The sequence below is a fragment of the Phacochoerus africanus genome, chromosome 11 (assembly GCF_016906955.1).
Source record: "Phacochoerus africanus isolate WHEZ1 chromosome 11, ROS_Pafr_v1, whole genome shotgun sequence".
Lineage (NCBI taxonomy): Eukaryota > Metazoa > Chordata > Mammalia > Artiodactyla > Suidae > Phacochoerus > Phacochoerus africanus.
In genome coordinates, this window is record NC_062554.1 from 102,971,501 (window position 1) to 102,988,462 (window position 16,962).

The 16,962-nt window shown below is 38.7% G+C and overlaps 1 protein-coding gene across 3 annotated transcripts in view; it reads right to left on the reverse strand.

Moving 5' to 3' along the window:
• RELN (reelin) overlaps window positions 1-16,962 on the reverse strand; it is a 500,685-nt gene that overhangs the window by 195,866 nt on the left and 287,857 nt on the right. The gene's annotated exons all lie outside the window — the stretch shown is intronic.

Here is a 16,962-nt window from a genome sequence, read left to right on the forward strand (position 1 = left end):
GAATGACAAAGGTGACAATTAGGCATAATTTTGAGAATTAGATTGAAGGATGACTGTAAAGGATCTTAAACAGTTGTCTGAGAGATCTCTGCAATATTCCGTTGGTAGTGATGTCATAAAACAGAGCAGGGTTGTGTGCAAAGAAGTGTTTTATGACAAGTAAGCTGGTAATGGCAGGTAAAATCAGTGGAGAGAGAAATCCGACTACTGCACAGAAAGAAAAAAGCTTCCAGAAGTTTCAGAAATTCAGGAGCGTCGGAGCCTATGATCTTGATGGAGTCATTTCACAGCACTAAGATGTACAGAATACCCATGGAGCCTGCCATTATCTTTGATAATACTGTAGTGTGTGCAATGAGCCATTATATGTCATCCTTAACCCCCCATCATCAAACTCAGGACTCAGTTTATTTAACAGTAAATAGAAACTATGAAACAATGACAAACTCAAGGATCCTCTACTACTATGCACTCTGTAAGAAAAATTAAGGCTAACTAGAATAACAACAATTACTTTCCTAATAATGAAATAGGCTCTAAATAGGGGCTTTCACAGCTATCTTCTGGAACCCTGAATAACTGTGGCCTACGTTTATTTGGAATTAACATAAGGACTCTGACATTGATGCAAATGATATTAGGTCACTGTTCAAGGAAAAGGCACACATGAAATATCTACACATATGAAAACAGAATGGTCTATAATAGAATTTAAAAGGACATATTTGTGTGATGAAAAGAGTGACTTGCATAACAAAATCTTGGTCATTTCTGGCTAAAAATCAATATATTTATCTATTTATAATTTTTAAAATAAAATTTTAAATGATTTTCATTTTTCCATTATAGTTGGTTTATAGTGTTCTGTCAATTTCTACTGTACAGCAAAGTGACCCAGTCACACACATATATATATATTTCTTTCTCACATTATCCTCCATCATCTTCCATTACAAGTGACTAGACAGTTTCCTGTGCTATACAGCTAAACGTCAATTTAATTATTCCCATTTTGATTTTGCTTACCTCAGAATTGTTAGCTAATATTTTAAGACTCTGTATTATACATAATTATTCTCTGCTACTCTTTCTAGATTTATATTACTAACATATTTCATGCCTATTTTAATTTCATTGAGATGGAAAATTAATGTAAAGAAACAAATCATTATGAAACTGAATAGCATATTGTTAAAACTTGTTTCACAAAATTAAAATGAGTTGGTGTTTTAGAAAAATTGAAGTGTATTTTAAAGGATCTTTTTGTTAATTATTTGGCTGTTACCAAACACATTTGATATTTTAATAGACATTTGTAATTACACAACTACTAAAAATTAGCTATCAAAAATATATTTTTATATTTCTTTAATTTTATATCTAAATGAGATGATAGATGTTCACTAAACTTATTATGGTAATCATTTCATGATGTATGTTCATCAAATCATTATGCTGCACATCTTAAATTTATACAGTGTGGATGTCAACTGTATCTCAATAAAACTGGAAGAAAACAGTAGCTATCATATATACCTTTTTGTCACTATAACTGCAATAGTTCCAGCATATGAAATACAAGTAGTATTTATGACAACGAGCAAGAAGAAAACCACTTGAAAAAAATTAACTCTCATTTTGAGCGTTAACCAATTTTCATACTTGCAAAATCTAAAAACTAGTAGGATCTGTCTTTGCCCAAAGTTTCCATGAAGGATAGAATGGGTATAGTTTATTTTTACAGGGAAGGAGATGTCCTTGGCCAATCTATAGTAGAAGTACAATACTCTAAGTGTAAATTCAAACAAACTGGGAAGTGGTTTATACTCATCGGGGCTGATGTTTACACAGAAACATCCCATTTCTATCTGTCAAGTTTAGGGGAAGATTCATAGTTTGCCCTGTTCTCCCTTCCCAAATGGGCCCAATGTCCCACTTTGGGTGTGGAGAGGGAGAAGCATTGCTATTTGAATGTTTTCTTCATAGTCTTAGTACAGCAACAGGTTACCAAAGAAAAGTTGTAACACACCCCAAATAAACAGCCACAGGTCAGTGGGGGGAGGCTCCACCTCCTCTGTCTCTTAGCAAAATGGGGCTGTCATTAGATGGGGCTGCCATTTCTGGGCAGTGGGGCCTGGGGAGGTACTGGACGCACACACTGCTCTGGATGGCTCGCTCTGCTCCCCACCATGCTAAGGAGATGAGGGGCCAATTTCTGTCTCAGCCATTACGAACAGAACACAGTGTTTCCATGGTTTGGAGTAAGGGTAGATTAAGCCAGCCAGGTACTATTGGGACTATCCCAGTCTGTACAAACCTGGTGAACTACTGCGCTTTTGAGCAGGAATGGGCAGGAACAGGCCTACTGAGAAATTCATATGTACAGGCCCTGTTTTTAGGAATCCTGGGAAAGTTTGGGAGGGCAGTTCCAGGGTTTTCATTCTGAGGATTCCTACATCAAGGCAAGAGTAGAGTTATACATTAATTCTATTTTAGAATTAGTCACGAGGGCTCCATGTCTTAGAATTAAACTGGCTTTCTAGGTGATCTCCAAATTGAGAATTTATGCCTGGCTACATTCAGATTGAGAGAGGTCTCCTGCCTTTGGTTGTTTGAGATTCCATCTCTGCCTCTGAGTGGGAATCCACGGCCTGGGAAGGTAGGGCACTTGAATGTTCCCCTGGAGCCTAACAGGAATTGCAGAGATTAGGATGGGAAAAAAAAACACCAAAATTCTATTATCTAAGAGCAATCCAGATGACAAGCAATGAAAACCTAGTTACTGGCCACCCTCAAGGAGTCTAGGGATTAGAATGAGAAGGCATGTTCCAGTGCAGTTTCTCCACTGAATGGCTACATGGTTTTGCACAAGTCATTTACCCCACCGAGGCAGGCCTCAGTTTCTTAGGCTGTAGAATGGGGCCAATAATACTTATTCCCTAAGATGCTTTTAAAAGCACAAATATGATTGTATGCAGAAGTGTTTTTCGAAACCAAAGTAATAATTATTTCTGAATATGCACTTTCCCCTTAAATAGGATTTAGCAGTATATGACCTTAGCACTAGGTGATAGAGAAATAGAATATCTTAAACTACTTTTAATTGTGTTTCTCATTAGAATAGTCATTAAAATTCTTCAGATCAACTTAAACCCTTAGTAAAATGTAAAAGAATATGTTCCACAATACAATATGGTAAAAATACTGCAAACATTCATTCACTGTCAGGGCATGTAGAACCATCAATTAGAACTTTAAAAGCCCTCTAAATTTTGGCAGATTACCAAATACTCTCCTTCGGAAAACTTACTAATACAAGATGTCTGTTGCCACTTTTCTTACAGATGAACTTGCACTGTATAACATCAATGTACTGTGTCAAAAATCCAAACAAAACGTGAATTGAAAGTATGAAAAGAATTTCAGGAAATTACTCTCAGTGATTTTAATACCCAGATGTTTTCGTTCAGCATCTATTCAAACTCATGTCATTTATATGCAATGACAATTAAAATCTAAACCACTTCAGTAGGATAGTTAAGCGTCTAACTCTGTGAGATATATGAGCTCTTGATACGACAAAAAGAATACACTGGAATTCAGGACTATTTATTCTGAGTACAGCAAAAATACAACAGGTTTTCTTCAGAAAATTATAGGTAACATGTGACTTCCTGAGTCATAGGCTTTTAATTGACGCATGGTGAATATTTATCAGGTAATGAAGCATTTATTTGGGGGTAAAATAAAGGTGTGAATTGTGCAGATCGTTCTATACATATCTTCCTATTCCTAGCCCTCCTAATTACATTAATTATGATATTAATTATAATTACTTTCACTTTGTTTCATTATTTTAGCATTGATCGATGACATATACTTTGTACTTCTAAGAGTAGGAGATCTCCAATTTTTGAAAATCCCTTAAGTACAGCCCTAATTTGTTTCTACTTGTCAATCAAAAATATCTTCTACGCTGCTGTTAAATGGGTTTTCATTACTTGAAAAGCAGAACACAGTGTAACTAAGTGACAAGAATTTGCCATTCAGAAAAGCATCAACAGGAAACATCAGTGCAAATTCCTCAATATAACAAGTCCTTGGCCACAATTCAGAGTAGTATTTTTCTAAGGCTGCTCCCTAAACTGCTGAAAATGTTAATGACGTCTCCTCTTGTAAAAGTACTTGCAATCCCCCCACCATAGTTTAATTAGGTTTTCATCATAGACGAACACTGAGGCATCTCTTAATATTATCTCCCCAGAGTCTAATGGCCCTGATGATTCTTTCAGGCATCTATACCCTTACAATTTATTTTTGATGGTATCCTTTTTGTTGGAATGAGTATACTGGGCATTTGGGCAATGCCAGCTTGCAGAGAGCTGGTGGCAGATGGAATGAAATCTGCCTGGTATGCCTTCCCCTCCACATGAGCAGAGAGCCATCCATTTCCTCCATTAAGGAGTTGTCACTCAGCCCACCCAGCTGGAAGACTATTTTTGATAGCCAAGCTGGCTGGTGGCAGACAATTCAGATACAAAGTGCACTTTAAAAGGAAGCTAAAACATCATTTGTAGGAAAATTGAAAATGCATGGCTTCCACCACAGCCAATTTTTTAATGACTGTAATATTTTAAGTGATTATTTTTGCCACTTCAGATTGCTCCTTAGAGAGGAGAGGTTTTTTAATTAAAATCTAGGCAATGCAAACAGATGAGATACGAGGAGCAGAGAAAAGAGAAGTTAAGATGAATAAAATTAATTAAAATGGTATTGTTGGCAGAGCCATAAATTAGCCACTGTCTGGCTGGAACTAAAATATATTGGTACAGGAGTTTCTGGGTTAAAGTGAGATGTGTGACTGAGTGACTAGAAATTGACTGGCTTACAGCTTCCATATCATCGTGTTTCCTAAGGCTTTCACCACGCTATAGCTATTACCATATAAAAATGTGTATTTCCTACATCCTGGTTCAATGGTCTTTACTGGTACAAACTTTTCTGCTTATAAACAAAACCAACATAGGAAGAGAAGGATTTCTCTCATGAGGCAAAATGAATTTCTGTCATTTTCCACATATTCAATTTCTCAGTAATTTAATGCCAGTTAAAAAGCTGAAAGCTTGGCTATGAACACAGTCCAGGTGCAGGAGGGCTGAAGTGCATTTTGCCTAGTCAACACAATAGACTCAACCACAGTGAGTGACTTTTAGGGAGCTTAAAGAGTGTTTCTCTCTCTCTCTCATTATTTTCTGGATTCATTAAGCATTCACATTTGAAACATTGTGTACTAAGATCCATAAAGATTCAATTTATAGTATATTTTGTGACAAGTGTATAATTACTTGGCAATAGTTATGACAACTCTAAAATGGCAATAGTGACAGATTTGAATTGGAGTAATGAGAGAAAGAATAACAATGTAAAATTCCATAGGGCAGTTGTTAACCTTGTCTGTGGGGATCAACTTGACTTTCACAGTGTCTGAGATTTTCAGACTTGCCTCCTCAAATTAAGGCCGAGAATGCCAAGCACAATGTGGGAGGCTGCAAGATCCTGAGGGACAAAAGGGCTGGGGCTGTGAAAAACAAGATAGTTAACTTTGAAAGCCAATGCTGTTTCCTCTTAGAGAAGCCATTTAACCTCTCTGAGCCTCTATTTTTTCATCTGTGAAATGGGGGTAATCATGAGGACAAGATGAGATAGTGTAAGAAACATGCTCATTCTAAAGACTGGTGAACCTTAGGAAATCGGTGAATGGTAATTCCTTTCCTTCTTTTTTCCCCTCTCTTCATTCGTTTAACACACCTTATCTTAATGAGTGTCGCTATGCAAATAATTGAGCTATGTGCAGTGCTAAGGACAAAGAAGATGGGAAATGTTACTATGTTTTTGATGTTCATATAGAATAAAAAAAAATTTCACTTATTGAACATCACGTCAATGTAGAGATTAAATATGTCAGCTTCAGACCAAAAACAAACAAGAATGGAAACAGAAAGAGAAACACACTCACAGACTTAAAGAACAGACTTGCGGTTGCTAAGGGGGAGGGAAGAGGGAGTGAGAAGGACTGCAGGTTTGGGGTTGGTAGATGCAAACTATTACATTTAGAAAGGATAAACAACCAGGTCTTACTGCAGAGCACAGGGAACTATACCCAATCTCTTGGAATAGAACATGATGGAAGATAGCAGCATGAGAAGAAGAAAGTGTGTGTGTGTGTGTGTGTGAGACTGGGTCATTATGCTGTACATCAGAATTGGCACAACACTGTATTGTGTAAATTGGCACAATACTTTTAATTAAAAAAGTAAAAAATAAAGGAAAAGAACCTATTGTCAGAAAAAAAAAAGAGAAAAAGGTACATTAGGCAGAGAGGCTCTGGAGCTCTGTTTGGTTATTTTTAGTAGAATTTATCAATACTATTTGTTTCTGTGTTATTGCCATTCTTGTCATAGTGATTTGGCTCAACTCCATGTTTCACTAATGCTATTCCACATTAATTACTATACACATAGGATGTATTGAGGGGAAATTGTGAAAAGCACACTACTTACGTTTAACCCTTCATCCCCAAAGTACTCTTATTAGCTTAACAAATTATATTCTGGCTCATCCTACAATATCATGCACCCATCTCTCGGGGGCAAACATGACAAGAAGAGCAATGCGATCCAAAGTGAAGAACATCCCAAGCGAAGGGAATTTAGATAGACAGCATGCAATTAACCAAGTTGGAATCTGGCCAGAAGATCATAGTTAACATTCCGATTCTTAATGGAAAAAGACATGGGAACATGGACTAGCCACAAGTCTTACTGAGCTCAGGTTCATCCTCATTAGAAAGCTGGTACTCAAATCCCTCAAGTTATAGACCAGACAGTTTCCAGTACAGTAATTTGCAAAGCACATTTCTGGAAAGCATCATCTAATTTCCTCCTCTTTTCCCTTACATTCTAGAAAAAGAAAAACATTGAATGGATTGTAAAAACCTTTTTCTAGGGTGCCCAATTTATGGGCAATAAGGTGGGCATTTTAGTAGGTAGGTATCACTGTGCTAGGGGATTATATTTCCCAAAAGCACATTTAAAAATCATTTCTACTTCGAATGTAATCATCCCTTTCACCATTTGTCTTTGATTTTTTTCTCTTTTTATATTTATTTATTTTTTTGAATTTTGCTTTAACATTTTTTTCATTTACAATGATTTTTATTTTTTCCATTGTAGCTGGTTTACAGCCCCAACTTGTGTTAAGACTTTACATTTTCAGACAAATTCATTTTTATTTCTTCATAATTTGGATATTATCACTATTATCTCCATTAATGAGTCAACAACTTGTGACAACCGTTTTAGACAGGTGACAGCAGAATCCCAGAATGAAAGCTCCAATTCTTATTTAGGATTGGAGATTTGCCTAGTGTCCCCTGGGACAATGAGTTTGGCCAATGCATAATGTACAAGAGCTATAAGAGATAATAGACTCTCCTGTCCTGACTTAAAGCTTTTCTTTAATGGGTTGTTGATTTATCTAATGGCTGTTATCTTCATCAGGGCCTTTTGGTGTTTGTTAAACTAGGGAAATTGACATTATTATTGGATATTTATCAACAGTAAATGGAGGAGAGAAGAAGCAGTCTAACTGAAAGTAGAAGTGGAGATAAGATTAAGACATGACCCTTCTAAATTCTGTTTACTCAGTTACTCTCAATCCTTGTTATAAGTTTGCAAAATTTAATAAATTGCTTTTTAAGAAAATGAATTTAAAATCCATTTGATCAAATCACAGCCTATTCTAAAGAATAAACCTGCATAAGAGAGTCTGTGACATTTAGTGCTGATTTACTTCTCAACACAGGATGACATAAACGTGTAGAAGGAGTAATCTGGAATTCTCTGCTATCCATACAGTGAACTGGGGTAATAAGTAGAAAAAGATTAGCAGGTGCAGGCACAGCAATCAGAGTGGGAAGATTTCTTGAAAATAAAAAATACTTCGAAGAGCACCTATCTCCTAGTGATCTACATTTAATCTGTGGGTCAATTCCAGAGTTGACAGCAGCCAGTGATTTATGCCTTTGCAAGCTGAGGGTAACCAAGCTAGCTGAGCGGATATAAACATTTATTAACAGTGAGTGAGCAAAGCGCTTTCTTGCTATCACACACACACAAAGATATCAAGGAGTCATGGATGATTCATGCTTTCAAAATACAAATTTTGGCTGCCACTAAATATAGGCGTGAACACACAAAATAAAGCAGCCGCTTGACCAATATTTACCTTCTTGGCCTATCGATTCATTTGGAAATTCTGCTTCATTGGGTGTTATTAAAGGATGGAGAAAATAGAAAAAACAAAACCCAAAAAACCTGCTCACAGCTCTTTCCAAACTCTCTGTTCCTGGGTTCTCCTCCGAGGCACTTCCCTGACCTTTGTAGCTCTTCTCCTTGATGGTGAATTATAGAAAGCAGGCAGCTACGGCAGCTCCAGGCTGACCCTTAAAAATTGTACATTTACTGTTTTCTTTAAACTTGAAATTAAGGATGTTTTTAGGTTGCAGGATGTACGTTTGAGAGTTGAGAAGAGTGACTTTGATGGGTTTGTCCAGATGTTTCAAGAGTGACCAAGGAAAACTGAGCACTACGCACTCAAGTTCTTTTTAGATGTGCAATGTTCACCTACTATAGATCTAAAACTTGGATCATAGGGCTTTCTTCCTCACAATGCTGGCACCTACAGAGGATTCATGAAATGCCACATTTTTACAACTACTACTACTATTTTCCCTATGGTTGTTATCATTATTTATTATCCAGTATCCATGCTACTCAATAGATATGGATATGAGAAACCTACCCAGGGTGAAACATTGATTCCTTTTTTTCTTTTTTCCTTTTTATGGCCACACCCATAGCATATGGCAGTTCCCAGGCCAGGGGTCCAATGAGAGCTGCAGCTGAGGCCTCCACAGCCATAGCAACACTGGATCTGAGCTGCATTTGCGACCTACCCTGAAGCGTGCAGCAATGCTGGATCCTTAGCCCACTGAGCGAGGCCAGGGATCAAACCTGTATCCTCATGGACTCTATATCTGGTCTTTATCCCTTTGAGCCACAACTGGAACTCCCAAAACATTGATTCTTGATTCCAATATGTCTTAAACGATAGGGGCCAAAAAAAAAAAAAAAATCAATGCATTTCCCTTAAACCTTGATGGCAAAACCAAGACCATTCTCAGAGGTGAAGCATCAGAATTTTCACTCCTTCACTTCAGGCAGGAAGAATATGCCTCCCAATGGTAAATGTGGCACAAATACCCATGGCCCCCTTGGTAGAGAGAGGTGCTGCCAAGGGCTGGCAATTGTGGCAGCAACAGATGATTCTAGCAACTGCAGATAAGGAACTGTCAGAGTATATTCGGTATCTTTAGAGTGGAAATGACTGACACAAATAATTCTTGATTAGTCTAGAACTGCATACAAAAGTTAAAAAAGGATGCAATAGTCTGTACAAGAAGGAAATATCATAAATATCATGGTAACCAATAATTAGGCCAGATGACTCAAGATCGCGCGGGTTTCAGGCTCCTTGCCTGAGTCTACGATCTGCTTACTGTGGAGACTGCTAATGAGGTGGTGCTCTGGGGAGCTTTTTGACTTGCAGCACTGTATTTATTGGCATTTAGAGCCCCACCTATTTGATTGGGAACAGTATCCTGCTTAGGGATTCGTGGAAAATTGAAAAATCATGATGATAATTAGAAGCACAATAAGAATGTGGTGCCCCTTTTCCATATGGGCAAGTTCTCCGGAAAAGCACCGGAAGACGAGTGAGACGAGGCCATGAACTTGTAAAGAGAATGGAGGAGAAACACAGATGGCTGTCTAGGAAGAACATATTAATTCTGTAACCTCTTACTGTCCTCTTCAGTTCACCAATCCAAATAAAAAAGCACAGCAGACGTAAGGTCAGGTTTTACATTAAAAGCCGATACTGTGAGACATCTACTTCATATTAATTACTAAAGAGCCAACAGATGGTAATGGCCTTCTACTAACCAGGGCAGATTTAAACTGGTGACCTATAATTGCAATTCTCCAGATCACATAATGCCTCAAGTTAATTACTCTATTTGGTCTTCTGTCGTGCGTCCCTACTTGAGACAAACAAGGACAGGCTCTGATGAAATGGATTAAATATTACCAAAGAAACTGAAAAAAAAATTCTAAAGATAAGGAGAAATATGTATTATGAATGCCAGTGATTCATTTTTATCTTTTCTATTTGACCTGCCACCCTCAATTTTTATTTTTTTATTATTTATTTATTTATTTATTTAGGGCCGCACCTGCAGCATATGCAAGTTCCCAGGCTAGGGGTGGAATCGGAGCTACAGCTGCCAGCCTACACCACAGCCACAGCAACACCAGATCCAAGCTGCATCTGTGACCTACACCACAGCTCACAGCAATGCCAGATCCTTAACCCACTGAGCAAGGCTGGGATCAAACCTGTGTCCTCATGGATACTGGTCAGATTCATTTCTGCTGAACCATGATGGGAACTCCTCAAATTTTATTTTTAACACCAACTGGACAGTTTACATACTCACTACTCTCTATTACCTTATTTTATTAACAGTAGCATTTAAAAATAATTTGTTATTAATAATGAAAACCACTATTAATTTTCCAATTACATGAATATCATTTCAACTTAATTCCAGTGGAAACTCTTTCTTATTTTGATGGCCAAAGGTTATACCTATGAGGCAACACTTGTGTCTAACCTAATCAATTTACTGCATTTGATTTTGATATCATTTTAATGACATATAAGGATTATATAATTTATGAATTCTGTATTTTTCTCTACCCTATTCTTCTCCTGCTCCTAATTGGAGCTGTCAGCTCAATCCTTTGCCTTCTACTTATTTTTCTCCATATTCACTTCCCTGTGGAGCTCATTTGTTCTCAAAGTTTTCAATGAAGAGGATGCACATTAATTAAGCTTTTTCTGTTCGCCAGGCACTGTTCTAAGGGTGTTACATATATCTCCTTATTTAATGATCACAATATGAGCTGAACACTATTGTTATCCTTGTTAAAGATGAGGACACGGAGGAATCAAGAGGTTAAATAACTTGCCCAACACCACATGGGTAATAAACAATGAAGCCAAGATTTGAACCCAGACAGTTAAACCCACTCTTAACAGCTGTGCTATATCCACTCCCATTCACCATAATTTTAGCTGTCGTCATGTCATCACTGAATATAAAATTCATTTTATTTCCCAAGAAACTAGATCTTGCTATTTTTCCAGCTTTTCATTAATTCAATTGAGCACAATGTATCATGTACCAAACACTGGAGATTCTAAAACGGTAGAAATAGTTCTGGAGCTTAAGAAGCTCACATTCTAACCAGGGAGACAGAAACAAAGCTACAAAGCAATGGTGTAAACACTCTCATAGATGTATATGGGCAGCGGAACAGAATGTTGAAATGGAACTAGGTTAGTGCTGGTTTCGGTTAAGGCACCAAGGAAACAGGTGGCAACTACTGCACAGTGTAAAGTGAGGCAACGGACCAACTATAAGGACCTAGCGAAGAGGTGGTAAAATGGCTTAGCTACTTATGCAAATTGAGGGTACACAAGCCTGAAGCTGAAGTAGGTGGGCAGCAAGAAAGCAGAGTGATGATTTTTTTCGAGAGGGCTGTTGTGGGTCGGGTCACGACCATGTCCTTGTCAGGGGGAGGCTGCATTCCCCTTGCCTCAGGCCTGGTGCTCAGGACTTCAAGGACACCCCTTGAACGGGAGGCTACATGGGCTTAGATTAGGGTCTGGAGCTGCCTGGCAGGCAGCTGGGTAACAAGAGGGCTGCACTTAGAAGTAACTAGCTACTCTCCTCTCAACGATGGATCCAAGGTGAAGGTTTACCATTGACTTGGCTTGGGCCAATGCACCCAAGAGGCAGTCTAGTTTGCCTAAGATCCTGGCCCCAAGGGCTCCCTAGGGGCAAAGAGCCCTCAGCAGAAAGAGCTTGTGGACATGAGCCAGGGGCCCAGTGGTGAGAAGTGGATATACACACAACCTGAGAGATGCACTGAAGACCCACGGGTGAGAAAGCTCCAGTTCTGGTTAAATGGGAACGCTTCCACAGAGCCTTTGGGTAGATTCAAGAGGGAGCTAGCTTTGATCACTTGACAGATGAAGGGATCAATAATTCCAGCTCACAACAATACCTGCTCCTTACTTCTTCTCGTGTCTCCAGACCCATTGCTGGAGGGTTCAAAGCTGACACTCACAGCGAGTAGTGAGGAGGGAGAAGGAACTGACCCAGACCTAAGCTGGAGAAGACGAGAGGCTATGGTTGGAGCTTGGAGTCCGCCCTTTTACAGTGAACCATGTGGTGTTACTGAACTGAGACTGGGGACCTAAAGGGATTGATTGCTTTTTTGATCTATCAGCAGCCTTGAGACCTGCCTTAGCTTTGGTGGAAAAAAAGAGAAAGAGATTAAAAAAAAAAAAAAAAAAGCTGTTTGATTTTGAATAGTCCCCGCTGAAGAAGACTGAACCTCTTTGTAGCCAGTCGCCACCCTCAAGTCTGATTTGTTCAACCTCATGGTTATAGCAGCACAGAGAGGAGGCAGACATTAACTCTGAAAAACTTCACAGGCAATGACACCTGAACTGGGCCCTTGATTAAGGATGCTGGGGAATTACAGGGCATAGAAAAAAAGGAAGGTGGAAAAGCCTGTCTATATGGGGTGGGAGTGTGAAATTCTGAGTTGTATTTGTGGGGCTAGAGCACAGCAGAGAAGGAGACAAGGATGACAAGTGAGACTACGCCTAGATTGGAAACGGCCTTGAATTACATGCTAGGGAGTTTGGCTTGTCTCCTCTAGACCTACACAGAAAACTGACAAAGGCACGGGGTGTGAAGTGCATACTCCATCAAAGGCATGATGTAATTTCTGCTAAGGAATGATGTAACCGCCTTTGTCAGTGGCATCCCTTCCTGTGATCCTTGGCTCCCATGTCCTCATCACAGGCAGTCTGCTACCACAAGGCTCTCGATTTCTCGATTTCTCTTTCTTCGGTGTCTCCCTGATCCCCCTCTATTTCACCTCCTGTACAGTTTACTGCAAATGCCTCCTACTTCCAGAAGGAAAATATTTTAAATCTCCTTAAGTTTCCTTTAGGTCAGCAATGATAGACCAGTGACTACGATTGTGAAAACAAAGCCAGCTGTTGCAGTGTGGAAGAGAAAGAGGTTACTGGTGCTTGGCCTGAATTTACTAAATTCTAACGTATGAAAACCAGTCTTCCAGAGAAAGAACTGTGCAGCACAAATGGAATAAAGCTGGAGCAAGATCAGGAAATATGAGAAAAATAAGAATCTTTTGGCCTATAGCTGGAGAGTGGTGGGGAAGAAAACAGGCAGATAAATTAACAAATGGTTATTGGGAAGAAATGTGGGACTAATAGGGAGCATGTCAGTTTATATTTACTACTTATAAGAGCAAAGTAACATGGCAACTGAGAAGAAGAGTTGTGAAGTTGCAAAAAAAAAAAAAAAAAGAGAGAGAGTTCCCATCATGGCTCAGCAGAAGTGAATCTGACTAGTATCCATGATGCAGGTTCAATGACTGGCCTCACTCAGTGGGATAAGGATCCGGCACTGCCATGAGCTGTGGTGTAGGTCTCAGACATGGCTGGGATACCACATTGCTGTGGCTATGGTGTAGGCCAGCAGCTGTAGCTCCAATTCGACCCCTAGCCTGGGAACTCCCATACACCTCAGGTGCAGCCATAAAAAGGCAAAAAAAAAAAAGAGTTCTGAAGTTGGATTCCTGTATCCGAATCCTGGCTCTGCCACTGGTAAGAGGTGCATTCTGGACAAGTTACTCAGCACTTCCACGTCTATTTTGCACATCTATAAAATGGGGTTAATTGAGCACCTTTTTATAGTTTATAAAGATCAACTACATGAAATTTCAAACATTATGTATTTATATGTGATTCTATTATTTATATAAATATGTAAATACATAGAATGTGGTATTTCTATATGATATATATAAATACATAAAACAAATTTATATATAAATATAACATTATATACATATAATGTTGCACATGTACACTTGGAATAGTAAGTCCCTAGAATAATAACTGAACAAAAAAGTGGTTGTTATTACTTAATTGATGAATATCTTATCTCTGGACATTTTTCCAAGGATAAACTCTACTTTGTAATGACGCACACTTCTCATTTGCTGTTAGACTCAATCTTTGATTTAGTTAAGATGTAAACATCTTGGAGACTTTTAATGAACACAGAAAAGATAACACCTAGATTGAACAAACAAACTTAGCCCTTAAAACTAAAAAGTCCAAAATAGAGCGATGTTTAAAACATGTCCTATGACCAATAGGACACTGAGATTACACTTTCTAATTAATTGGTTGTATTCAGTTTTCATCTCAGAGGCCACCCGGTACAGAAATATTATTTGATGGAGAAACTGCATACAGCTTAAATAAACAATTTTTGTTTCTAGAATGCCAAAGCACTTGGCAAAAGCAAGGTTTTCATGCTCAGATGTTTGAGCCAAAGAGCAAAAGGTTGGTCATGCAAATGAGTTAAAATGCCAAACTCTTAGATTTTTATCATTGCACTTTTTTGACATTTTAAAAAGAAACATCAGAAAAAAATTTCTATGTGACAGCCAAAGACCCTTCTATAAGTCGTTACTACAATATTTTTTTTTTTTGCTTAATAGGCATAGGTAACTAGGCAAGTCTCAAACATGTGATTAGTAAGCTCATGAGGATGAGAGGTTTAAAAAGCAAAAATCCAAAAAAAAAAGCAAAAATCTACTCCACACAAGGCTGTAATTTAATCAGCCATTACTATGAAGCAAAACCACACTTCACGGGTTTTTGTCATGGGTAATATGAAAGTATAATGCATGAAGAAACCCAAAAGCTAATTAGATTAATACAATGAATGGCTTATAAAATAAGTCATAAAAAGTACACTTACACAGTAAATGGTACTGAGAACAAAAGATCACCAAATGATCATCAGGGGAAAAGGATGTGAATCCCAAGCCCTGAGATTTCCATGTGTATCCTGGATTTCCATGTTTTCTCGCCAATGTGGAAAAATGGCAACAGGGATCAAACCCTTGCCACAGCAGTGACCCAAGCCACAGTAGTGGCAACATCGGATCCTTAATCCACCGTGCCACCAGGGAACCCCCAGAAATCCATCTTTTAATCAAGTGGTAGTAAGCTACGACATGGAATATTCTTAGAGGTTCTTTTCTATACCTATCTGAAAGGAATCCATGAACTCTCTTTAAAGGGACCAAGGTTTTTGAGTCTTTGTCAGAACAAATTTCCAGAAGGTTTACTGGCTGTTATCCCACACTGAGCAAACACAATGCCTGTTCTTAATGCTACTCTACTGGTGTAATTCCATCAATTTAAAACAAAATTTGGTTTTTGGAGCAAGAAGTGAATGTGTCAGGAGTGTTCCTATGTTGAAGGTTTTCTAAATAATTTGGAGCCATTTTTCTAGAATTCAAATAAATTATTAAAAGAAAGTGAACATTTCATATGTTTATATTCTGCTTGCTACTCCTCCTGTGACCTCATCTCCATGTGGCATAGGACTTTTTTGTACCAGTGAGTCACATATTAAAAAAATTCTCCAATCTGTATCTCTATTTTTCTATATTGGAAACTTGAGAGAGTCTGGTTAAAGGTCTAACGGCGTTTTTTAATACTGCCTAGGCACAATTTCTTACTCCACACACTCTCTGGGCAGGCAAGTCCACGAATTCAATTTCCATTCAAAAGGTGGTTAATTGCCAATTTTGGATCTTCCTCTGAGTTTCTGATCCATACGTCTAACCTCCCACTAAATGTTTCTCCTTGCCTGCTCCCAGCATTATCAAAATCAACATGTCCAAGGTGAATTCATCAATTCTCACAATCCTGCTCCTCCCTCCTGTTTCCTGTTTCAATGAATGGCATCCTGTCCACCCAGCTGCCTAGAGCTTGTCCTTGACACTTGTTACTCCCTCATTAACTCAATCAGTCCCCAACCTTCTCCATTTCCTCTTCTAAAAATCTCTGAAATCCACCCACATTTTCCTATCCTCTCTCCCCTAATTCTGGCCAACACGATCTCCCACTGGATTACTGTTATCAGCCTCCTATTTGGTTTCCCTGAATATACTCTTTTCATTCCATTGCATCCTCCATCCTCGAAGGAATATTTCAAAACTCAAATCTAATTATCTGACTCTTCAGAGCACTTCAGTAACTCCTTATCATAACCTTCACGATCAAGTTAAAACTCAGCAGCTTGCAAGACCTTAAAGTTTCATCACAAGTGTTTTTTGTTTGGTTGGTTGGTTGGTTGGTTTTGGTTTGTTTCAGGGCTGTACAGTTTCCCAGGCTAGGGGCTGAATTGGAGCTGTAGCCTCTGGCCTGCACCACAGCCACAACAATATCAGATTTGAGCTGCCTCTGTGACCTACACCGCAGCTCACAGCAATGCCGGACCACTTAGCTAGGCCAGGGATTGAACCTACGTCTTCAAGGATGCTAGTCAAATTCCTTTCTGCTGAGCCATGATGGGAACTCCCCCATCACAGTTTTAACTCAAAATCTGTGAGACCACTACTTGGAACATTGTCCAAGGCCTCTGCTTTGTGCTGTCACCTTCCAGCCTTTGTATACGTGATCGATGAGTCTAGAAACTCTATCCTTTGCACCTGGCCAATTCCAAATTGCCCTTCATTCTCTGCTTGGATCCTTATTCTTCTGGCTGGCCTACCTAATATCTCAAGTCCAGATGTTGTGCCTCAACAGCACTCTAAAATTTCCTGGCAGGTCATAACAATTATAGTGCTTTGTATATGCATGCTGACA